The sequence below is a fragment of the Leiobunum rupestre genome, chromosome 1 (genome assembly GCF_980474605.1).
Source record: "Leiobunum rupestre chromosome 1, qqLeiRupe1.1.hap1, whole genome shotgun sequence".
NCBI classification, from domain to species: domain Eukaryota; kingdom Metazoa; phylum Arthropoda; class Arachnida; order Opiliones; family Sclerosomatidae; genus Leiobunum; species Leiobunum rupestre.
This window is the reverse complement of record NC_143384.1, coordinates 23117254-23136081: the sequence shown is the minus strand read 5'-3', so window position 1 is coordinate 23136081 and position 18828 is coordinate 23117254. Positions and strand designations below refer to the sequence as shown.

General features: G+C 40.6%; 41 non-coding genes across 41 annotated transcripts; all 41 read right to left on the bottom strand.

Moving 5' to 3' along the window:
- Positions 1 to 194: 194 nt before the first annotated feature.
- TRNAL-CAA (transfer RNA leucine (anticodon CAA)) lies at positions 195 to 277 on the bottom strand. Its single transcript has one exon. It is a non-coding gene; the product is annotated as a tRNA-Leu (tRNA).
- A 119-nt stretch (positions 278 to 396) lies between these two features.
- Positions 397 to 479, bottom strand: TRNAL-UAA (transfer RNA leucine (anticodon UAA)). The gene has a single exon. It is a non-coding gene; the product is annotated as a tRNA-Leu (tRNA).
- Positions 480 to 596: 117 nt separating this feature from the next.
- On the bottom strand, positions 597 to 679 carry TRNAL-UAA (transfer RNA leucine (anticodon UAA)). The gene has a single exon. It is a non-coding gene; the product is annotated as a tRNA-Leu (tRNA).
- A 117-nt stretch (positions 680 to 796) lies between these two features.
- Positions 797 to 879, bottom strand: TRNAL-UAA (transfer RNA leucine (anticodon UAA)). Its single transcript has one exon. It is a non-coding gene; the product is annotated as a tRNA-Leu (tRNA).
- Positions 880 to 1393: 514 nt separating this feature from the next.
- On the bottom strand, positions 1394 to 1476 carry TRNAL-UAA (transfer RNA leucine (anticodon UAA)). Its single transcript has one exon. It is a non-coding gene; the product is annotated as a tRNA-Leu (tRNA).
- Positions 1477 to 1591: 115 nt separating this feature from the next.
- On the bottom strand, positions 1592 to 1674 carry TRNAL-UAA (transfer RNA leucine (anticodon UAA)). Its single transcript has one exon. It is a non-coding gene; the product is annotated as a tRNA-Leu (tRNA).
- Positions 1675 to 1990: 316 nt separating this feature from the next.
- On the bottom strand, positions 1991 to 2073 carry TRNAL-UAA (transfer RNA leucine (anticodon UAA)). Its single transcript has one exon. It is a non-coding gene; the product is annotated as a tRNA-Leu (tRNA).
- Positions 2074 to 2390: 317 nt separating this feature from the next.
- TRNAL-UAA (transfer RNA leucine (anticodon UAA)) lies at positions 2391 to 2473 on the bottom strand. The gene has a single exon. It is a non-coding gene; the product is annotated as a tRNA-Leu (tRNA).
- A 115-nt stretch (positions 2474 to 2588) lies between these two features.
- TRNAL-UAA (transfer RNA leucine (anticodon UAA)) lies at positions 2589 to 2671 on the bottom strand. The gene has a single exon. It is a non-coding gene; the product is annotated as a tRNA-Leu (tRNA).
- Positions 2672 to 2987: 316 nt separating this feature from the next.
- Positions 2988 to 3070, bottom strand: TRNAL-UAA (transfer RNA leucine (anticodon UAA)). Its single transcript has one exon. It is a non-coding gene; the product is annotated as a tRNA-Leu (tRNA).
- Positions 3071 to 3386: 316 nt separating this feature from the next.
- Positions 3387 to 3469, bottom strand: TRNAL-CAA (transfer RNA leucine (anticodon CAA)). Its single transcript has one exon. It is a non-coding gene; the product is annotated as a tRNA-Leu (tRNA).
- Positions 3470 to 3588: 119 nt separating this feature from the next.
- TRNAL-UAA (transfer RNA leucine (anticodon UAA)) lies at positions 3589 to 3671 on the bottom strand. Its single transcript has one exon. It is a non-coding gene; the product is annotated as a tRNA-Leu (tRNA).
- A 117-nt stretch (positions 3672 to 3788) lies between these two features.
- TRNAL-UAA (transfer RNA leucine (anticodon UAA)) lies at positions 3789 to 3871 on the bottom strand. The gene has a single exon. It is a non-coding gene; the product is annotated as a tRNA-Leu (tRNA).
- Positions 3872 to 3988: 117 nt separating this feature from the next.
- Positions 3989 to 4071, bottom strand: TRNAL-UAA (transfer RNA leucine (anticodon UAA)). Its single transcript has one exon. It is a non-coding gene; the product is annotated as a tRNA-Leu (tRNA).
- A 514-nt stretch (positions 4072 to 4585) lies between these two features.
- On the bottom strand, positions 4586 to 4668 carry TRNAL-UAA (transfer RNA leucine (anticodon UAA)). Its single transcript has one exon. It is a non-coding gene; the product is annotated as a tRNA-Leu (tRNA).
- Positions 4669 to 4783: 115 nt separating this feature from the next.
- On the bottom strand, positions 4784 to 4866 carry TRNAL-UAA (transfer RNA leucine (anticodon UAA)). Its single transcript has one exon. It is a non-coding gene; the product is annotated as a tRNA-Leu (tRNA).
- A 316-nt stretch (positions 4867 to 5182) lies between these two features.
- Positions 5183 to 5265, bottom strand: TRNAL-UAA (transfer RNA leucine (anticodon UAA)). Its single transcript has one exon. It is a non-coding gene; the product is annotated as a tRNA-Leu (tRNA).
- Positions 5266 to 5581: 316 nt separating this feature from the next.
- Positions 5582 to 5664, bottom strand: TRNAL-CAA (transfer RNA leucine (anticodon CAA)). Its single transcript has one exon. It is a non-coding gene; the product is annotated as a tRNA-Leu (tRNA).
- A 119-nt stretch (positions 5665 to 5783) lies between these two features.
- Positions 5784 to 5866, bottom strand: TRNAL-UAA (transfer RNA leucine (anticodon UAA)). The gene has a single exon. It is a non-coding gene; the product is annotated as a tRNA-Leu (tRNA).
- Positions 5867 to 6379: 513 nt separating this feature from the next.
- On the bottom strand, positions 6380 to 6462 carry TRNAL-CAA (transfer RNA leucine (anticodon CAA)). The gene has a single exon. It is a non-coding gene; the product is annotated as a tRNA-Leu (tRNA).
- A 119-nt stretch (positions 6463 to 6581) lies between these two features.
- On the bottom strand, positions 6582 to 6664 carry TRNAL-UAA (transfer RNA leucine (anticodon UAA)). The gene has a single exon. It is a non-coding gene; the product is annotated as a tRNA-Leu (tRNA).
- Positions 6665 to 7179: 515 nt separating this feature from the next.
- On the bottom strand, positions 7180 to 7262 carry TRNAL-UAA (transfer RNA leucine (anticodon UAA)). The gene has a single exon. It is a non-coding gene; the product is annotated as a tRNA-Leu (tRNA).
- A 114-nt stretch (positions 7263 to 7376) lies between these two features.
- On the bottom strand, positions 7377 to 7459 carry TRNAL-UAA (transfer RNA leucine (anticodon UAA)). The gene has a single exon. It is a non-coding gene; the product is annotated as a tRNA-Leu (tRNA).
- A 316-nt stretch (positions 7460 to 7775) lies between these two features.
- Positions 7776 to 7858, bottom strand: TRNAL-CAA (transfer RNA leucine (anticodon CAA)). Its single transcript has one exon. It is a non-coding gene; the product is annotated as a tRNA-Leu (tRNA).
- Positions 7859 to 7977: 119 nt separating this feature from the next.
- On the bottom strand, positions 7978 to 8060 carry TRNAL-UAA (transfer RNA leucine (anticodon UAA)). Its single transcript has one exon. It is a non-coding gene; the product is annotated as a tRNA-Leu (tRNA).
- Positions 8061 to 8575: 515 nt separating this feature from the next.
- On the bottom strand, positions 8576 to 8658 carry TRNAL-UAA (transfer RNA leucine (anticodon UAA)). Its single transcript has one exon. It is a non-coding gene; the product is annotated as a tRNA-Leu (tRNA).
- A 114-nt stretch (positions 8659 to 8772) lies between these two features.
- Positions 8773 to 8855, bottom strand: TRNAL-UAA (transfer RNA leucine (anticodon UAA)). The gene has a single exon. It is a non-coding gene; the product is annotated as a tRNA-Leu (tRNA).
- Positions 8856 to 8972: 117 nt separating this feature from the next.
- On the bottom strand, positions 8973 to 9055 carry TRNAL-UAA (transfer RNA leucine (anticodon UAA)). The gene has a single exon. It is a non-coding gene; the product is annotated as a tRNA-Leu (tRNA).
- A 117-nt stretch (positions 9056 to 9172) lies between these two features.
- TRNAI-UAU (transfer RNA isoleucine (anticodon UAU)) lies at positions 9173 to 9255 on the bottom strand. Its single transcript has one exon. It is a non-coding gene; the product is annotated as a tRNA-Ile (tRNA).
- Positions 9256 to 9770: 515 nt separating this feature from the next.
- On the bottom strand, positions 9771 to 9853 carry TRNAL-UAA (transfer RNA leucine (anticodon UAA)). The gene has a single exon. It is a non-coding gene; the product is annotated as a tRNA-Leu (tRNA).
- Positions 9854 to 9969: 116 nt separating this feature from the next.
- Positions 9970 to 10052, bottom strand: TRNAL-UAA (transfer RNA leucine (anticodon UAA)). Its single transcript has one exon. It is a non-coding gene; the product is annotated as a tRNA-Leu (tRNA).
- A 116-nt stretch (positions 10053 to 10168) lies between these two features.
- TRNAL-UAA (transfer RNA leucine (anticodon UAA)) lies at positions 10169 to 10251 on the bottom strand. Its single transcript has one exon. It is a non-coding gene; the product is annotated as a tRNA-Leu (tRNA).
- Positions 10252 to 10366: 115 nt separating this feature from the next.
- TRNAL-UAA (transfer RNA leucine (anticodon UAA)) lies at positions 10367 to 10449 on the bottom strand. Its single transcript has one exon. It is a non-coding gene; the product is annotated as a tRNA-Leu (tRNA).
- A 315-nt stretch (positions 10450 to 10764) lies between these two features.
- TRNAL-UAA (transfer RNA leucine (anticodon UAA)) lies at positions 10765 to 10847 on the bottom strand. The gene has a single exon. It is a non-coding gene; the product is annotated as a tRNA-Leu (tRNA).
- Positions 10848 to 10963: 116 nt separating this feature from the next.
- TRNAL-UAA (transfer RNA leucine (anticodon UAA)) lies at positions 10964 to 11046 on the bottom strand. The gene has a single exon. It is a non-coding gene; the product is annotated as a tRNA-Leu (tRNA).
- Positions 11047 to 11164: 118 nt separating this feature from the next.
- On the bottom strand, positions 11165 to 11247 carry TRNAL-UAA (transfer RNA leucine (anticodon UAA)). The gene has a single exon. It is a non-coding gene; the product is annotated as a tRNA-Leu (tRNA).
- A 117-nt stretch (positions 11248 to 11364) lies between these two features.
- Positions 11365 to 11447, bottom strand: TRNAL-UAA (transfer RNA leucine (anticodon UAA)). Its single transcript has one exon. It is a non-coding gene; the product is annotated as a tRNA-Leu (tRNA).
- A 318-nt stretch (positions 11448 to 11765) lies between these two features.
- TRNAL-UAA (transfer RNA leucine (anticodon UAA)) lies at positions 11766 to 11848 on the bottom strand. The gene has a single exon. It is a non-coding gene; the product is annotated as a tRNA-Leu (tRNA).
- A 2522-nt stretch (positions 11849 to 14370) lies between these two features.
- On the bottom strand, positions 14371 to 14453 carry TRNAL-UAA (transfer RNA leucine (anticodon UAA)). The gene has a single exon. It is a non-coding gene; the product is annotated as a tRNA-Leu (tRNA).
- Positions 14454 to 14570: 117 nt separating this feature from the next.
- Positions 14571 to 14653, bottom strand: TRNAL-UAA (transfer RNA leucine (anticodon UAA)). The gene has a single exon. It is a non-coding gene; the product is annotated as a tRNA-Leu (tRNA).
- A 315-nt stretch (positions 14654 to 14968) lies between these two features.
- On the bottom strand, positions 14969 to 15051 carry TRNAL-UAA (transfer RNA leucine (anticodon UAA)). The gene has a single exon. It is a non-coding gene; the product is annotated as a tRNA-Leu (tRNA).
- Positions 15052 to 18828: the final 3777 nt, after the last annotated feature.

The following is an 18828-nucleotide window of genomic DNA, read 5'->3' as shown; positions in this document are numbered from 1 at the left end:
GAAGTGAAGAACGAACCCACGCCATCTTTCGAGGATCAGAGCTTAAATCTGACGCCTTAACCGCTCGTCCATCCTGACTGCGAAACTCTATTATTTTTTAAGGATACGATTTTTTTAGAAAGATTTATTTCGGACTCTCACTCCTCGAAAAAACGGATTGAGTTTCTTTGCGCAAGAAATGAAAGGAACGAATTTGTTAGAAGTGGGGTTCGAACCCACGCCCTCTTTCGAGGATCAGAGCTTGAATCTGAAGCCTTAACCGCTCGGCCATCCTGACTGCGAAAGCCAATTATTTTTTAAGGATACGATCTTTTTTTTAGAAAGATTAAATTTGTAGACTCTCTCCTCGAAAAAACGAATTGAGTTTCTTTGCGGAAGAAGTGAAAGGAAATAATTTGTCAGAAATGGGGTTCGAACCAACGCCCTCTTTCGAGGATCAGAGCTTAAATCTGACGCCTTAACCGCTCGGCCATCCTGACTGCGGAAATAAGTTATTTTTCCAGAATACGAACTTTTTTTTAAAGATCAAATTCGCAGTCTCTCTCCTCGACAAAACGGAATGAGTTTCTTTGCGGAAGAAATGAAAGGAAATAATTTGTTAGAAGTGGGGTTCGAACCCACGCCCTCTTTCGAGGATCAGAGCTTAAATCTGACGCCTTAACCGCTCGGCCATCCTGACTGCGGAAATAAGTTATTTTTCCAGAATACGAACTTTTTTTTAAAGATCAAATTCGCAGTCTCTCTCCTCGACAAAACGGAATGAGTTTCTTTGCGGAAGAAATGAAAGGAAATAATTTGTTAGAAGTGGGGTTCGAACCCACGCCCTCTTTCGAGGATCAGAGCTTAAATCTGACGCCTTAACCGCTCGGCCATCCTGACTGCGGAAATAAGTTATTTTTCCAGAATACGAACTTTTTTGAGAGATTAAATTCACAGTCTCTCTCCTCGAAAAAACGGATAGGGTTTCTTTGCGGAAGAAATGAATAGAAAGAATTTGCAGAATTGGGGTTCGAACACACGCCCTCTTTCGAGGATCATAGCTTAAATCTGACGCCTTAAAAGCTCGGCCATCCTGATTGCGTAAACAAGTTATTTTCCAGAATACGAACTTTTTTAGAAAGATTAAATACGAAGTCTCTCTACTCGACAAAACGGTTTGAGTTTCTTTGCGGAAGAAATGAAAGGAAATAATTTGTCAGAAGTGGGGTTCGAACCAACGCCCTCTTTCGAGGATCAGAGCTTAAATCTGACGCCTAAACCGCTCGGCCATCCTGACTGCGAAAATTAGTTATTTTTCAGAATACGAACTTTTTTTAGAAAGATTAAATTCGCAGTCTCTCTCCTCGAAAAAACGGATAGGGTTTCTTTGCGGAAGAAATGAAAAGAAAGAATTTGTCAGAAGTGGGGTTCGAACCCACGCCCTCTTTCGAGGATCAGAGCTTAAATCTGACGCCTTAACCGCTCGGCCATCCTGACTGCGGAAAATAGTCATTTTTCCTGAATACGAACTTTTTTGAGAGATTAAATTCGCAGTCTCTCTCCTCGAAAAAACGCATTGAGTTTCTTTGTGGAAGAAATGAACGAATGAATTTGTCAGAAGTGGGGTTCGAACCCACGCCCTCTTTCGAGGATCAGAGCTTAAATCTGACGCCTTAACCGCTTGGCCATCCTGACTGCGGAAATAAGTTATTTTTCAGAATACGAACTTTTTTTAGAAAGATTAAATTCGCAGTATCTCTCCTGGAAAAAACGGATAGGGTTTCTTTGCGGAAGAAATGAAAAGAAAGAATTTGCAGAATTGGGGTTCGAACACACGCCCTCTTTCGAGGATCATAGCTTAAATCTGACGCCTTAACCGCTCGGCCATCCTGACTGCGGAAATTAGTTATTTTTCAGAATACGAACTTTTTTTAGAAAAATTAAATTCGCAGTCTCTCTCCTCGAAAAAACGGATAGGGTTTCTTTGCGGAAGAAATGAATAGAAAGAATTTGTCAGAAGTGGGGTTCGAACCCACGCCCTCTTTCGAGGATCAGAGCTTAAATCTGACGCCTTAACCGCTCGGCCATCCTGACTGCGAAACTCAATTATTTTTTAAGGATAGAATCTTTTTTTAGAAAGATTAAATTTGTAGACTCTCTCCTCGAAAAAACGGATTGAGTTTCTTTGAGTAACAAATGAAAAAAAGAATTTGTCAGAAGTGAAGAACGAACCCACGCCATCTTTCGAGGATCAGAGCTTAAATCTGACGCCTAAACCGCTCGGCCATCCTGACTGCGGAAATTAGTTATTTTTCAGAATACGAACTTTTTTTAGAAAGATTAAATTCGCAGTCTCTCTCCTCGAAAAAACGGATAGGGTTTCTTTGCGGAAGAAATGAAAAGAAAGAATTTGTCAGAAGTGGGGTTCGAACCCACGCCCTCTTTCGAGGATCAGAGCTTAAATCTGACGCCTTAACCGCTCGGCCATCCTGACTGCGGAAAATAGTCATTTTTCCTGAATACGAACTTTTTTGAGAGATTAAATTCGCAGTCTCTCTCCTCGAAAAAACGGATTGAGTTTCTTTGTGGAAGAAATGAACGAATGAATTTGTCAGAAGTGGGGTTCGAACCCACGCCCTCTTTCGAGGATCAGAGCTTAAATCTGACGCCTAAACCGCTTGGCCATCCTGACTGCGGAAATAAGTTATTTTTCAGAATACGAACTTTTTTTAGAAAGATTAAATTCGCAGTCTCTCTCCTGGAAAAAACGGATAGGGTTTCTTTGCGGAAGAAATGAAAAGAAAGAATTTGCAGAATTGGGGTTCGAACACACGCCCTCTTTCGAGGATCATAGCTTAAATCTGACGCCTTAACCGCTCGGCCATCCTGACTGCGGAAATTAGTTATTTTTCAGAATACGAACTTTTTTTAGAAAAATTAAATTCGCAGTCTCTCTCCTCGAAAAAACGGATAGGGTTTCTTTGCGGAAGAAATGAATAGAAAGAATTTGTCAGAAGTGGGGTTCGAACCCACGCCCTCTTTCGAGGATCAGAGCTTAAATCTGACGCCTTAACCGCTCGGCCATCCTGACTGCGAAACTCAATTATTTTTTAAGGATAGAATCTTTTTTTAGAAAGATTAAATTTGTAGACTCTCTCCTCGAAAAAACGGATTGAGTTTCTTTGAGTAACAAATGAAAAAAAGAATTTGTCAGAAGTGAAGAACGAACCCACGCCATCTTTCGAGGATCAGAGCTTAAATCTGACGCCTTAACCGCTCGTCCATCCTGACTGCGAAACTCTATTATTTTTTAAGGATACGATTTTTTTAGAAAGATTTATTTCGAAGTCTCACTCCTCGAAAAAACGGATTGAGTTTCTTTGCGCAAGAAATGAAAGGAACGAATTTGTTAGAAGTGGGGTTCGAACCCACGCCCTCTTTCGAGGATCAGAGCTTGAATCTGAAGCCTTAACCGCTCGGCCATCCTGACTGCGAAAGCCAATTATTTTTTAAGGATACGATCTTTTTTTTAGAAAGATTAAATTTGTAGACTCTCTCCTCGAAAAAACGAATTGAGTTTCTTTGCGGAAGAAGTGAAAGGAAATAATTTGTCAGAAATGGGGTTCGAACCAACGCCCTCTTTCGAGGATCAGAGCTTAAATCTGACGCCTTAACCGCTCGGCCATCCTGACTGTGGAAATTAGTTATTTTTCCAGAATACGAACTTTTTTTTAAAGATCAAATTCGCAGTCTCTCTCCTCGACAAAACGGAATGAGTTTCTTTGCGGAAGAAATGAAAGGAAATAATTTGTTAGAAGTGGGGTTCGAACCCACGCCCTCTTTCGAGGATCAGAGCTTAAATCTGACGCCTTAACCGCTCGGCCATCCTGACTGCGGAAATAAGTTATTTTTCCAGAATACGAACTTTTTTTTAAAGATCAAATTCGCAGTCTCTCTCCTCGACAAAACGGAATGAGTTTCTTTGCGGAAGAAATGAAAGGAAATAATTTGTTAGAAGTGGGGTTCGAACCCACGCCCTCTTTCGAGGATCAGAGCTTAAATCTGACGCCTTAACCGCTCGGCCATCCTGACTGCGGAAATAAGTTATTTTTCCAGAATACGAACTTTTTTGAGAGATTAAATTCACAGTCTCTCTCCTCGAAAAAACGGATAGGGTTTCTTTGCGGAAGAAATGAATAGAAAGAATTTGCAGAATTGGGGTTCGAACACACGCCCTCTTTCGAGGATCATAGCTTAAATCTGACGCCTTAAAAGCTCGGCCATCCTGATTGCGTAAACAAGTTATTTTCCAGAATACGAACTTTTTTAGAAAGATTAAATACGAAGTCTCTCTACTCGACAAAACGGTTTGAGTTTCTTTGCGGAAGAAATGAAAGGAAATAATTTGTCAGAAGTGGGGTTCGAACCAACGCCCTCTTTCGAGGATCAGAGCTTAAATCTGACGCCTAAACCGCTCGGCCATCCTGACTGCGAAAATTAGTTATTTTTCAGAATACGAACTTTTTTTAGAAAGATTAAATTCGCAGTCTCTCTCCTCGAAAAAACGGATAGGGTTTCTTTGCGGAAGAAATGAAAAGAAAGAATTTGTCAGAAGTGGGGTTCGAACCCACGCCCTCTTTCGAGGATCAGAGCTTAAATCTGACGCCTTAACCGCTCGGCCATCCTGACTGCGGAAAATAGTTATTTTTCCTGAATACGAACTTTTTTGAGAGATTAAATTCGCAGTCTCTCTCCTCGAAAAAACGGATTGAGTTTCTTTGTGGAAGAAATGAACGAATGAATTTGTCAGAAGTGGGGTTCGAACCCACGCCCTCTTTCGAGGATCAGAGCTTAAATCTGACGCCTTAACCGCTTGGCCATCCTGACTGCGGAAATAAGTTATTTTTCAGAATACGAACTTTTTTTAGAAAGATTAAATTCGCAGTCTCTCTCCTGGAAAAAACGGATAGGGTTTCTTTGCGGAAGAAATGAAAAGAAAGAATTTGCAGAATTGGGGTTCGAACACACGCCCTCTTTCGAGGATCATAGCTTAAATCTGACGCCTTAACCGCTCGGCCATCCTGACTGCGGAAATTAGTTATTTTTCAGAATACGAACTTTTTTTAGAAAAATTAAATTCGCAGTCTCTCTCCTCGAAAAAACGGATAGGGTTTCTTTGCGGAAGAAATGAATAGAAAGAATTTGTCAGAAGTGGGGTTCGAACCCACGCCCTCTTTCGAGGATCAGAGCTTAAATCTGACGCCTTAACCGCTCGGCCATCCTGACTGCGAAACTCAATTATTTTTTAAGGATAGAATCTTTTTTTAGAAAGATTAAATTTGTAGACTCTCTCCTCGAAAAAACGGATTGAGTTTCTTTGAGTAACAAATGAAAAAAAGAATTTGTCAGAAGTGAAGAACGAACCCACGCCATCTTTCGAGGATCAGAGCTTAAATCTGACGCCTTAACCGCTCGTCCATCCTGACTGCGAAACTCTATTATTTTTTAAGGATACGATTTTTTTAGAAAGATTTATTTCGAAGTCTCACTCCTCGAAAAAACGGATTGAGTTTCTTTGCGGAAGAAATGAAAGGAACGAATTTGTTAGAAGTGGGGTTCAAACCCACGCCCTCTTTCGAGGATCAGAGCTTGAATCTGAAGCCTTAACCGCTCGGCCATCCTGACTGCGAAAGCCAATTATTTTTTAAGGATACGATCTTTTTTTTAGAAAGATTAAATTTGTAGACTCTCTCCTCGAAAAAACGAATTGAGTTTCTTTGCGGAAGAAGTGAAAGGAAATAATTTGTCAGAAATGGGGTTCGAACCAACGCCCTCTTTCGAGGATCAGAGCTTAAATCTGACGCCTTAACCGCTCGGCCATCCTGACTGCGGAAGTAAGTTAATTTTCCAGAATACGAACTTTTTTGAGAGATTTAATTCACAGTCTCTCTCCTCGAAAAAACGGATTGAGTTTCTTTACGGAAGAAATGAAAGGAACGAATTTGTTAGAAGTGGGGGTAAACTTACGCCCTCTTTCAAGGATCAGAGCTTAAATCTGACGCCTTAACCGCTCGGCCATCCTGACTGCGGAAATTAGTTATTTTTCCAGAATACGAACTTTTTTGAGAGATTAAATTCACAGTCTCTCTCCTCGAAAAAACGGTTTGAGTTTCTTTGCGGAAGAAATGAAAGGAAATAATTTGTCAGAAGTGGGGTTCGAACCAACGCCCTCTTTCGAGGATCAGAGCTTAAATCTGACGCCTTAGCCGCTCGTCCATCCTGACTGCGAAACTCTATTATTTTTTAAGGATACGATTTTTTTAGAAAGATTTATTTCGAAGTCTCACTCCTCGAAAAAACGGATTGAGTTTCTTTGCGGAAGAAATGAAAGGAACGAATTTGTTAGAAGTGGGGTTCGAACCCACGCCCTCTTTCGAGGATCAGAGCTTGAATCTGAAGCCTTAACCGCTCGGCCATCCTGACTGCGAAAGCCAATTATTTTTTAAGGATACGATCTTTTTTTTAGAAAGATTAAATTTGTAGACTCTCTCCTCGAAAAAACGAATTGAGTTTCTTTGCGGAAGAAGTGAAAGGAAATAATTTGTCAGAAATGGGGTTCGAACCAACGCCCTCTTTCGAGGATCAGAGCTTAAATCTGACGCCTTAACCGCTCGGCCATCCTGACTGCGGAAGTAAGTTAATTTTCCAGAATACGAACTTTTTTGAGAGATTTAATTCACAGTCTCTCTCCTCGAAAAAACGGATTGAGTTTCTTTACGGAAGAAATGAAAGGAACGAATTTGTTAGAAGTGGGGGTTGAACTTACGCCCTCTTTCAAGGATCAGAGCTTAAATCTGACGCCTTAACCGCTCGGCCATCCTGACTGCGGAAATTAGTTATTTTTCCAGAATACGAACTTTTTTGAGAGATTAAATTCACAGTCTCTCTCCTCGGAAAAACGGTTTGAGTTTCTTTGCGGAAGAAATGAAAGGAAATAATTTGTCAGAAGTGGGGTTCGAACCAACGCCCTCTTTCGAGGATCAGAGCTTAAATCTGACGCCTAAACCGCTCGGCCATCCTGACTGCGGAAATTAGTTATTTTTCAGAATACGAACTTTTTTTAGAAAGATTAAATTCGCAGTCTCTCTCCTCGAAAAAACGGATAGGGTTTCTTTGCGGAAGAAATGAAAAGAAAGAATTTGTCAGAAGTGGGGTTCGAACCCACGCCCTCTTTCGAGGATCAGAGCTTAAATCTGACGCCTTAACCGCTCGGCCATCCTGACTGCGGAAAATAGTTATTTTCCTGAATACGAACTTTTTTGAGAGATTAAATTCGCAGTCTCTCTCCTCGAAAAAACGGATTGAGTTTCTTTGCGGAAGAAATGAACGAATGAATTTGTCAGAAGTGGGGTTCGAACCCACGCCCTCTTTCAAGGATCAGAGCTTAAATCTGACGCCTTAACCGCTCGGCCATCCTGACTGCGGAAATTAGTTATTTTTCCAGAATACGAACTTTTTTTTAAAGATTAAATTCGCAGTCTCTCTCATCGAAAAAACGGATAGGGTTTCTTTGCGGAAGAAACGAATAGAAAGAATTTGTCAGAAGTGGGGTTCGAACCAACGCCCTCTTTCGAGGATCAGAGCTTAAATCTGACGCCTTAGCCGCTCGTCCATCCTGACTGCGAAACTCTATTATTTTTTAAGGATACGATTTTTTTAGAAAGATTTATTTCGAAGTCTCACTCCTCGAAAAAACGGATTGAGTTTCTTTGCGGAAGAAATGAAAGGAACGAATTTGTTAGAAGTGGGGTTCGAACCCACGCCCTCTTTCGAGGATCAGAGCTTGAATCTGAAGCCTTAACCGCTCGGCCATCCTGACTGCGAAAGCCAATTATTTTTTAAGGATACGATCTTTTTTTTAGAAAGATTAAATTTGTAGACTCTCTCCTCGAAAAAACGAATTGAGTTTCTTTGCGGAAGAAGTGAAAGGAAATAATTTGTCAGAAATGGGGTTCGAACCAACGCCCTCTTTCGAGGATCAGAGCTTAAATCTGACGCCTTAACCGCTCGGCCATCCTGACTGCGGAAGTAAGTTAATTTTCCAGAATACGAACTTTTTTGAGAGATTTAATTCACAGTCTCTCTCCTCGAAAAAACGGATTGAGTTTCTTTACGGAAGAAATGAAAGGAACGAATTTGTTAGAAGTGGGGGTTGAACTTACGCCCTCTTTCAAGGATCAGAGCTTAAATCTGACGCCTTAACCGCTCGGCCATCCTGACTGCGGAAATTAGTTATTTTTCCAGAATACGAACTTTTTTGAGAGATTAAATTCACAGTCTCTCTCCTCGAAAAAACGGTTTGAGTTTCTTTGCGGAAGAAATGAAAGGAAATAATTTGTCAGAAGTGGGGTTCGAACCAACGCCCTCTTTCGAGGATCAGAGCTTAAATCTGACGCCTAAACCGCTCGGCCATCCTGACTGCGGAAATTAGTTATTTTTCAGAATACGAACTTTTTTTAGAAAGATTAAATTCGCAGTCTCTCTCCTCGAAAAAACGGATAGGGTTTCTTTGCGGAAGAAATGAAAAGAAAGAATTTGTCAGAAGTGGGGTTCGAACCCACGCCCTCTTTCGAGGATCAGAGCTTAAATCTGACGCCTTAACCGCTCGGCCATCCTGACTGCGGAAAATAGTTATTTTCCTGAATACGAACTTTTTTGAGAGATTAAATTCGCAGTCTCTCTCCTCGAAAAAACGGATTGAGTTTCTTTGCGGAAGAAATGAACGAATGAATTTGTCAGAAGTGGGGTTCGAACCCACGCCCTCTTTCAAGGATCAGAGCTTAAATCTGACGCCTTAACCGCTCGGCCATCCTGACTGCGGAAATTAGTTATTTTTCCAGAATACGAACTTTTTTTTAAAGATTAAATTCGCAGTCTCTCTCATCGAAAAAACGGATAGGGTTTCTTTGCGGAAGAAACGAATAGAAAGAATTTGTCAGAAGTGGGGTTCGAACCCACGCCCTCTTTCGAGGATCAGAGCTTAAATCTGACGCCTTAACCGCTCGGCCATCCTGACTGCGGAAATTAGTTATTTTTCCAGAATACGATCTTTTTTTTAAAGATCAAATTCGCAGTCTCTCTCCTCGACAAAACGGAATGAGTTTCTTTGCGGAAGAAATGAAAGGAAATAATTTGTCAGAAGTGGGGTTCGAACCCACGCCCTCTTTCGAGGATCAGAGCATAAATCTGACGACTTAACCGCTCGGCCATCCTGACTGCGGAAATATGTTATTTTTCCAGAATACGAACTTTTTTGAGAGATTAAATTCACAGTCTCTCTCCTCGAAAAAACGGATTGAGTTTCTTTACGGAAGAAATGAAAGGAATGAATTTGTTAGAAGTGGGGTTCGAACCCACGCCCTCTTTCGAGGATCAGAGCTTAAATCTGTCGCCTTAACCGCTCGGCCATCCTGACTGCAGAAATTAGTTATTTTTCAGAATACGAATTTTTTTACAAAGATTAAATTCGCAGTCTCTCTCCTCGAAAAAACGGATTGAGTTTCTTTGCGGAAGAAATGAAAGGAAAGGTTTTGTAAGAAGTGGGTTTCGAACCCACGCCCTCTTTCGAGAATCAGAGCTTAAATCTGACGCCTTAACCGCTCGGCCATCCTGACTGCGGAAATTAGTTATTTTTCAGAATACGAACTTTTTTTAGAAAGATTAAATTCGCAGTCTCTCTCCTCGAAAAAACGGATAGGGTTTCTTTGCGGAAGAAATGAAAAGAAAGAATTTGTCAGAAGTGGGGTTCGAACCCACGCCCTCTTCTGAGGATCAGAGCTTAAATCTGACGCCTTAACCGCTTGGCCATCCTGACTGCGGAAATAAGTTATTTTTCAGAATACGAATTTTTTTACAAAGATTAAATTCGCAGTCTCTCTCCTCGAAAAAACGGATAGGGTTTCTTTGCGGAAGAAATGAAAAGAAAGAATTTGTCAGAAGTGGGGTTCGAACCCACGCCCTCTTTCGAGGATCAGAGCTTAAACCTGACGCCTTAACCGCTCGGCCATCCTGACTGCGGAAATTAGATATTTTTCCAGAATACGAACTTTTTTGAGAGATTAAATTCACAGTCTCTCTCCTCTAAAAAACGGTTTGAGTTTCTTTACGGAAGAAATAAAAGGAAAGAATTTGTCAGAAGTGGGGTTCGAACCCACGCCCTCTTTCGAGGATCAGAGCTTAAATCTGACGCCTTCACCGCTCGGCCATCCTGACTGCGGAAATACGTTATTTTTCCAGAATACGAACTTTTTTTAAAGATTAAATTCACAGTCTCTCTCCTCGAAAAAACGGATAGGGTTTCTTTGCGGAAGAAATGAACGAAATAATTTGTCAGAAGTGGGGTTCGAACCCACGCCCTCTTTCGAGGATCAGAGCTTAAATCTGACGCCTTAACCGCTCGGCCATCCTGACTGCGAAACTCAATTATTTTTTAAGGATAGAATCTTTTTTTAGAAAGATTAAATTTGTAGACTCTCTCCTCGAAAAAACGGATTGAGTTTCTTTGAGTAACAAATGAAAAAAGAATTTGTCAGAAGTGAAGAACGAACCCACGCCATCTTTCGAGGATCAGAGCTTAAATCTGACGCCTTAACCGCTCGTCCATCCTGACTGCGAAACTCTATTATTTTTTAAGGATACGATTTTTTTAGAAAGATTTATTTCGAAGTCTCACTCCTCGAAAAAACGGATTGAGTTTCTTTGCGGAAGAAATGAAAGGAAATAATTTGTCAGAAGTGGGGTTCGAACCAACGCCCTCTTTCGAGGATCAGAGCTTAAATCTGACGCCTTAACCGCTCGGCCATCCTGACTGTGGAAGTAAGTTAATTTTCCAGAATACGAACTTTTTTGAGAGATTTAATTCACAGTCTCTCTCCTCGACAAAACGGTTTGAGTTTCTTTGCGGAAGAAATGAAAGGAAAGAATTTGTCAGAAGTGGGGTTCGAAGCCACGCCCTCTTTCGAGGATCAGAGCTTAAATCTGACGCCTTAACCGCTCGGCCATCCTGACTGCGAAAATAAGTTATTTTTCCAGAATACGAACTTTTTTTAGAAGGATTAAATTCGCAGTCTCTCTCCTCGAAAAAACGGCCTGAGTTTCTTTGCGGAAGAAATGAAAGGAAATAATTTGTAAGAAGTGGGGTTCGAACCCACGCCCTCTTTCGAGAATCAGAGCTTAAATCTGACGCCTTAACCGCTCGGCTATCCTGACTGCGAAAGTTAATTATTTTTCCAGAATACGAACTTTTTTAGAAAGATTAAATTCGAAGTCTCTCTACTCGACAAAACGGTTTGAGTTTCTTTGCGGAAGAAAGGAAAGGATAGAATTTGTCAGAAGTGGGGTTCGAACCCACGCCCTCTTTCGAGGGTCAGAGCTTAAATCTGACGCCTTAACCGCTCGGCTATCCTGACTGCGGAAGTAAGTTATTTTTCCAGAATACGAACTTTTTTTAGAAGGATTAAATTCGCAGTCTCTCTCCTCGAAAAAACGGATTGAGTTTCTTTGCGGAAGAAATGAAAGGAAATAATTTGTCAGAAGTGGGGTTCGAACCAACGCCCTCTTTCGAGGATCAGAGCTTAAATCTGACGCCTAAACCGCTCGGCCATCCTGACTGCGGAAATTAGTTATTTTTCAGAATACGAACTTTTTTTAGAAAGATTAAATTCGCAGTCTCTCTCCTCGAAAAAACGGATAGGGTTTCTTTGCGGAAGAAATGAAAAGAAAGAATTTGTCAGAAGTGGGGTTCGAACCCACGCCCTCTTTCGAGGATCAGAGCTTAAATCTGACGCCTTAACCGCTCGGCCATCCTGACTGCGGAAATTAGTTATTTTTCCAGAATACGAACTTTTTTGAGAGATTAAATTCACAGTCTCTCTCCTCGAAAAAACGGTTTGAGTTTCTTTACGGAAGAAATGAAAGGAATGAATTTGTTAGAAGTGGGATTCGAACCCACGCCCTCTTTCGAGGATCAGAGCTTAAATCTGACGCCTTTTTTTTTTATAAAATCTTTATTCACATGTCTAAAACAATACAATACAAATATAACAATTTTATGTGATCATAGCGGGTACGAAAATAAAAGAGGAAATGTCTCTATTGTTAAAAAATAAATAATTTCGACATTGATAATGATAAATATCGCAATTACCGAAAAACTATATTTAATAGATTATTCATGATAACGTCAGACGGAATATCCATATTTAGTTTTATTTGCTTATTCCGACATTCTCTTTTTAATATTGCGCGGACTTTTTTTAGAAATATGACATCCTGAAATACGGTTTCATTAAAGGAACATTGACAACGATACATCCAAATTTCTAGTTTAAAAATTGCACTTAATAAATTGACAACTTTCCAAAAAATAACAGGTTTTTTTAAATCAGTAGTTATCTCGCCAAAAATTATAAAAGAGTTTCGAGTTTTTGTAGGACCACCGAATAAGTCCCGGGAAAGGTCTAAGACGGCACAGAACAACCAAGTCCACCATTGCGACACCACGGGACACTCCACGAAAAGATGTTCTACAGTTTCGGAGCCGGTTTGACAAAAGGGACATCGAGAGTCCGGGACCACGAGACCGTGCACTAAACGTGACTTTACTGGAAAACCCTGATGGATCAGTCGAAGATTCATGGCAGAAACGGAAGGGCCCAAATAGTTGGAACGGACGAATTTCCAACGAACACGGCATAGAGGGCCACCGAAAAAGCGACGCCAACGCTCCTCGCCGCTGGACTCAGTAGATAAACCGGTCGCGAAAGTATCGTAAATAAACTTGACCGAAAGAGCGAATTTGATCGTTTCACCATTGTCATTTACAACCGATAACCCGAAATTAGGCGCGACAGGAAAACGGCGCGGTTTCTTCACACCCCGCGCAATCTTGGTTGCCCAGGCAGGAGGAATAGCAGCGATAAGTTCTTTATAGAGGTCCATCGTTTTGGACTGCGACATTCTGATTATCGAATCCTCGGTAGCATCGATGATCGCTTGCTGTGGTAAAAATCCTGGAACGTACTCGTAACACAAATCACGAATGGTCCGGAAACCAGCACGAGAAAAGTATTGACATTCGAGACGACCGAATCGCGACAAGCTCAATCGCGGATTCAGGAAGAGTGGTTCGTCCAAAAAGTCCAAGAGAGGGGGAAAAATCCATCCGCTGAGATGAGAATAATCATCCCAAGCGCGAAGCATTGAAACGTACCGATCGGGAAGACCGGCAGCACGACGCGAGTCAATAGTTAATCGGAAGACTTGAATGCCAAGTTGCAAATCGCCCCCATAGTGGTCAAGGATCGCTGAATAAAGGTCCCGATAGTAATCCGAAGTAGCGTCTTCAAACAGAGTAAGGATTTCGCGAACGCGAAAAGCTTTGACTTTTGTCGGGATATCCACGAGGCCGAAACCCCCAAAAAACGTTGGCCGAACGAGAGTGTCATACGCGACAAGGTGAGGACCGGTTCCCCAAATAAATGATAAAATGGCGGCTTGAAATTGGCTGAGCCAAAACCGAGAAATGTCGACCGCTTTTAAGATATGCCAAAGCGTAGACGCAGCCAAAACGTTAACCACTAAGACTTTCCCAATGATAGATAGAGGACGACCCTTCCAAGAACGCAAGACGCGACAAAACTTTCTGTACCGCTCTTCCCACTGAAGTTGAGGTAAATTAGCATAGTCATAGTCAATCCAAATGCCGAGAATCTTCAAAGGCGCACTTGAGATAGTTATACCACGCGAGACGAGAAGATCCCGACCGTGATAAAGACCAAGCCATTTCGCTTGACACTTCGCTGGGTTTAATTTAGCACCCGAAGCCTGACCAAAATCCGAAAGAATTTCGCATATCGGAGGGATAGCAGTCTCAGATGTAGATACGATAGTAGTGTCATCCATATGTTGAAAGAGTTTCGGCAAAAGCGAATGAGCAGAGAGACGGAGTGCCGGTATTGTGTCGTGGCGATTCACCGCGCTTATATCTGACGCCTTAACCGCTCGGCCATCCTAACTGCGGAAAATAGTTTTTTTCCAGAATACGAACTTTTTTTAGAAAGATTAAATTCGCAGTCTGTCTCCTCGAAAAAACGGATTGAGTTTCTTTGCGGAAGAAATGAAAGAAAAGAATTTGTAAGAAGTGGGGTTCGAACCCACGCCCTCTTTCGAGGATCAGAGCTTATATCTGACGCCTTAACCGCTCGGCCATCCTGACTCCGGAAAATAGTTATTTTCCAGAATACGAACTTTTTTAGAAAGATTAAATTCGAAGTCTCTCTCCTCGAAAAAACGGATTGAGTTTCTTTGCGGAAGAAATGAAAGGAAAGAATTTGTAAGAAGTGGGGTTCGAACCCACGCCCTCTTTCGAGAATCAGAGCTTAAATCTGACGCCTTAACCGCTCGGCCACCCTGACTGCGGAAAATAGTTATTTTTCCAGAATACGAACTTTTTTAGAAAGATTAAATTCGAAGTCTTTCTCCTCGAAAAAACGGTCTGAGTTTCTTTGCGGAAGAAATGAAAGGAAATAATTTGTAAGAAGTGGGGTTCGAACCCACGCCCTCTTTCGAGAATCAGAGCTTAAATCTGACGCCTTAACCGCTCGGCTATCCTGACTGCGAAAATAAATTATTTTTCCAGAATACGAACTTTTTTGAGAGATTAAATTCGCAGTCTCTCTCCTCGAAAAAACGGATTAAGTTTCTTTGCGGAAGAAATGAAAAGAAAGAATTTGTCAGAAGTGGGGTTCGAACCCACGCCCTCTTTCGAGGATCAGAACTTAAATCTAACGCCTTAATTGCTCGGCCATCCTGACTGCGGAAATTAGTTATTTTTCCAGAATACGAACTTTTTTGAGAGTTTAAATTCGCAGTCTCTCACCTCGAAAAAACGGATTGAGTTTCTTTGAGTAACGAATGAAACCGAACAATTTGTTAGAAGTGGGGTTCGAACCCACGCCCTCTTTCGAGGATCAGAGCTTAAATCTGAAGCCTTAACCGCTCGGCCATCCTGACTGCGAAAGCCAATTTTTTTTTAAGGATACGTTCTTTTTTTAGAAAGATTAATTTCGAAGTCTCACTCCTCGAAAAAACGAATTGAGTTTCTTTGCGGAAGAAATGTAAAAGATAATTTGTCAGAAGTGAGGTTCGAACCCATGCCCTCTTTCGAGGATCAGAGCTTAAATCTGACGCCTTAGCTGCTCGGCCATCCTGACTGCGAAACTTCATTATTTTTCCAGAATACGTTCTTTTTTTAGAAAGATTAAATTTGAAGAATATCTAGTTAAAGGACTTCCGAATTTATTCTTCTTTTCCGCGCCTTTAACTATTAATTTGGGAGAGCTACTTAATCTTCTAAACCGACTGAAAAATCTAGAAGATAGGTTATTATTTGGACTATCTTAATTTAGAAAGTACAAGATTTTGTATAAAACTTTGATTTATTTACTACGTGGTTACGGTGGTTAAAAGTTGACCCATTCACTTGAGTCCCGATGATAATTCTGCCTTAAAGGCGTCGTGAAGACTACCAAGAAACATTTTTCCCTGGTGGCCAACATGTTAGAGAAAAGGGTATGGAAAGTTTTGGGGATTAGCGGGCGAGTACATATTAGCGCCAGAGAGTCTGGATTATTTTTCGATGGGGTTTACTTTACATGTAGAAAGGGTCAGAGAATATAATATATCAATTTGTGCCGCTTGAAATCAGGAATTTTTATGATGGGGAATTTTACTTTTGGAAGAGTTTGCTAGGGGCCATTTACAAATAATGGTTATAAAAATAAAATGTACACACAAACATTAATACATACAGTAAAACAAAATATACAATGAAACAAATTATACAATGAAACAAATTATACACTCCGCCGATAAATACGTTAGTATTTATAATGGGTAAACAAATTATTCCGACAAGTTAAATCAAGATTATTATTATTATTTTTTTTACAACATATCTATTTTAATGTTGATTTAAACATTTAAGCTTCACAGTTCAAATCGTCCGAATTTTCGCGTACCGAAATTGCGTCTATTTCCAACGGATATAACAATTGAATAGGTCTCCTTATTACATTTCCATTTGATGTTCTCCCGGGCCTCAACAAATGGGATGAGTTTTAACCATGATAAATCCACGGTCCTCCGTTGTTGTCCTAAAAATCCCCTTTTCCAGTTCCGGTTGGGTGGTCGGGTCATCAAGGCCAGCGAAATTGTTCGTCGTGTTGGATGGAAAAATGTTGGGCATCACTCACAGTCGGGTGGCTTCTGCCCGCGGCCTCCGTGCCCTGTATGTTTTAAAACGTTCGTTTTCCCATTTCTCTATCAAATCCTTTAAGGTGTTATATCAATCTTATGTCCGTCCGCATCTCGATTATTGCTCGAGTATTTGGTCCCCTCACCTGGTAAAGGATATTGAGAGGCTTGAGAGAGTGTAACGTAAGGCCACCAAGATGGTCTCTGGCCTTCGTTCTCTGTCTTCTGAAATCTCACTTATTTCTTGAAGTCTTAGAAATTTTGAATTCCCAAATGAAGTCTGTGAATTTCTTGTAAAACTACCCTGAAGTCTCGTGAAATCCTAAAAAAATTGGTAAAACTAAACTGAAGTCCGACGAAGTCTCTGCTAATTCTTATAAAAATAGAGTGAAGTCTTGAAAATCTACTCGTATTCCCACGTAGTCCCGTCTAACCTACATTAAATGCCTTCTTCTGGCGTAGTAGCGACAACGTTGTGCACTCTTCCGCAATTATTACGTTGACAGATGACGGTGCCATACATCGTACAAACCCAAAAGCCGTTAAAATTGAGACGCACGTCGCAAGCTTTTCCCTTACAGTTTGGCGGGGAAAAAAGGACGCTCGATAGTCCCTTTGTCTTGAATTCACTTGGGCTAGTCATTGCTATAATAATTTTATCTTTAAGAGCTTCTAGTTTCCACAATTACCCGCTAGCTTGATCAGTTTGGAGTAATTTGAGTAGCATCTAATACAGAGTGTGAAATAAATTGTTAATAATGTCTGGAGACGAAAGCCTCGAGGAAAGCCAAGTAAGTGCCAGTAATCATATTTAGACTATTTTTATTTACTGACAAGGGAAGGCTTTCGACTGTTACTCGGGGATCCGAGAAAACGGTATGGGAACATCTAGACCATGCCCCAGGAAGGTATCAGCCGGCCGGTTTTTTAGCCTCTTTTTGAGCACAGTCAAAAGGTCAAGTTTTATGACCTTTTGAAATTTTGAGCTTGGTAGAGCCTGAAATTTCCTCGGAAATTTCCTATGGAATTTTACATGCTAATTTCATGGGTCCCACAGGGTCCCCCCTATGGAAAATTTGAAAATTGGACTTTTGTCAGGCCCATGCCATACATGGTTAAAAGTGGTCATTCAAAGATAAAATTGGTTAAAATGGACCAAACCGGACAGTGTGAACCGGTAGTGGTCAAGATGGTCAAAATGGTCAGTTTGGGTTGGGAGCGTCCCTAGTGGTAAAAAATGTTCAGTTTGAGATGGGAATACCCTAAATGGCTAAAAATAGTCAGTTTGAACTGGTAGTGGTCAAGATGGTCAAACATGGTCAGTTTGGGTTGGGTGTGTTCATAGTGGTCAAAAATGGACCGTTTGAGATGAGTGTCCATAAGCCGTTTCTTAAACCCTTTTAGCCGTTTCCGAAAAGATTTTAGCCGTTTCTCAAATTAAAGAGATAGTGTCAGAATTTTCTACGTATATGGAGTTTTTTCATCAATTATTGAAAAATATAGTAAAGAAAAATATAGTTATAAAACATTTGGTATAAATATAAATATTCACGATTAATTTCAAATTTTAAAATAGAAAGATAGCGTAACTTTTTTTTATCACATACTGTCTACGTCATATATAGGTTGATGTTTATTGGTTGCTACTAGAGCGAGCTGGAAATAGAATTTTTAGGGGATTACAGGAAGAAATTTGGATTCGAGTTTCCCGCTTTCGCACGCTTTAAGACCCTCATTCGATGGAAAGTAATGGAAAGATAAGCCACTTTTGTTGTTATTATTACTGCAGGAAGGAACTGCGCAATACACTGTGGCGCCCACGCTCTTCGGTGCTTTCGGTGGCATCTTTCCGTAGAATATAAATATTGTTATAATGACTACGTATAAGAAATAATGATATAATTTATAAACAATACCTTGTTATCGATTTTTTCTTCAATTTCTATTTTTACACGTAGCCGGCTCGTGAAGTCGTGATTCGAGAATCTCGAACCGCGTGGTCCGCGAGAAGAAAGTCAAAAAACGCGCTTACAAATCCTCTACGCGATAGTAGAAAATACTACTGGAAATTCCCCGCCGCTCAAGCGCGCCGAAATCGACCAAACTCATGACGTCAACAATCTATAAGTTTTGACGCGGCTATTGAAATACCATTATTTTACATTAAAATATAAAACTAAATACTAATTGAAAGTGCTAATATGTATATATATTCGGATTCAGGACTTAAAAATCTATCATAACGTGTAAGCCAAAGAACAAAATTTTAAATTCATCTGAGTTGGCACTATCTATTTAAACCATTTTAGCCGTTCTTAACCCATTTTCGAGGTATCCCAAAATAATAAAATTTTAGTAAGATATGATGGTTTTCGGTTAGGTATTTTCGCTGTATTTAAAACGCATTTTAGGGGTTAAAATAGGGACCTTGGGCGAGGAAAATATAAATACTATCTAAGAGAAAAATTATAGTTTTGTAGGGAGATATTAGATAAAATATTATGACACACTGGCATCCTAGATCCACGGACTTTA